A 1,646-nucleotide genomic window follows, 5' to 3' on the forward strand; every position below is an offset into this window, starting at 1 on the left:
TCTGCCGGTGAAATTATTATCCTCGCATCTGTTCTGTGAGTGATTGTGAGTGTGACACTGTGTAATTTGTGGTGATTTGTGTGAATGTGTGATTGTGAGTGGGTGGGTGTGTGAGAGACAGAAAAAAGAGATGGGGGGGGATCTCTGGGGAGTGAGAATCCCCCCCCCCCCCCGCAGCGTGTGTTGTGTGCTTGGGGGGGGGGGTGTTAACGCAGGCTCCTGGACAAGTCGTGGGTGGTGGCCTCGGAGCTGCAGGGGGCCCCGGCTCCTCCCCTTGGGTCTCCCCTTGCGGTTGGGGCTGGCCGGTGCCGGGACCTCACCGAGCAAATCCACACACAGTCATTCACAAGCAGGAGCATCTGGAGAACCTCCCCAAAGCCCACACGTTTATTAAGCACCTGCTGTGTGCAGCGGGATGTGGGGAGGTGCTGAGGGGACACAAAAGGGGGTTCGGAGCCCTGGGGGCTCAGAGAAAGGCAGAAGATGAGCTCACCACGAGACAGTGCAGAGGGACCAAGGGGAGCTGTGTGCCGGGAAAGGGGTCCTTGGGGAGGGCACCTTCCCAGAGGAGGAAGCCTTAAGAGAAGTTGGGGTGGTCGATGGTCAGAGCCGAGGAGGGAGAGCCTTCCAGCCCTGGGGGGTGGCCGGACAAAATGCCCGGAGGTGAGAGATGGAGGGGCTTATTCCTGACGCCACCGGATGGAAAGAGGGTGTGTTGGGGAAACTGAGGCAGCAGCAGGTTGTTTTTTTTGGTGGGGGGGGGGGTAAAGCCAGTAGAGCAAATTCCGGCGCCTCGGAGCCTGCCCTTCCACCGCCGTCGCTCCTCCTGACTGGGGTTGCCCTCAGTCTCCGCATTCACTGGCTCCTGGCCCGTTTGTGGTCCCTCCATCCCCTGGGCTGGTCCCCCCGCCCAGACTTGCGGGGCAGAGCCGCCTGGGCCCCTCCCTCCCAGCCTCAGGCCGAGCAGACCCTCCTCGAGACCCGCCATCACGCGGACCAGGTTCCAGCTCCGCGGCGCGGTCTGGCCGGCGCTTTGTGACCCATCCGGGCTCTCCGGGCGCCGGTCCTCCAGTTCTTCTCACAGCCGCGGGGCCTGGGGCGGACGGAGTGGGAAGGCTCGCCTGGGGTCACGTGGCTGAGAAGTGTCTGAGGGCGGGTTGGAACTCCCGACTCTCTGGTGCCCCCTGGTGGTGCTCCCTGGTGGTAGCTCCAGGGTGGTGTCTTCTACTGATGCTCCGCAGTGGTGCCCTCTGCTGGCTCCGGGGTGGTGCCCTCTGCTGGCTCCGCGGTGGTGCCCCCTGGTGGCGACCCCGCTTACCGCAAAGAGGTCTGGGGTGGGGAGGAACCTGTGTGGAAAAAGAACCAAATCCAGGGGGGGAAATAAGCCCCCAACTCAGCCCTTTAAGTGTAAAATAGTCGCGTTCTGATTGCATCAAACGAGAAAGGGCTGAAATACACGGTTAAATTGGGAACCACGAGACTCCAAACTGGATCTAATTAAAATTAAAAATTAAACTAATTAATTAAAACGAAATTAAAAAAAAAATGCTCTTTCTCCCTTTTATTCAACCTTAAAGCGCAGGAGCTGGGGGCCGTGCCCCGCCCCCTCCCAGCTTCCCCATTCTGCCCGGCCCCTCCATTTCACA

The sequence above is a fragment of the Antechinus flavipes genome, chromosome 6 (assembly GCF_016432865.1).
Source record: "Antechinus flavipes isolate AdamAnt ecotype Samford, QLD, Australia chromosome 6, AdamAnt_v2, whole genome shotgun sequence".
Classification (NCBI taxonomy): Eukaryota; Metazoa; Chordata; class Mammalia; order Dasyuromorphia; family Dasyuridae; genus Antechinus; species Antechinus flavipes.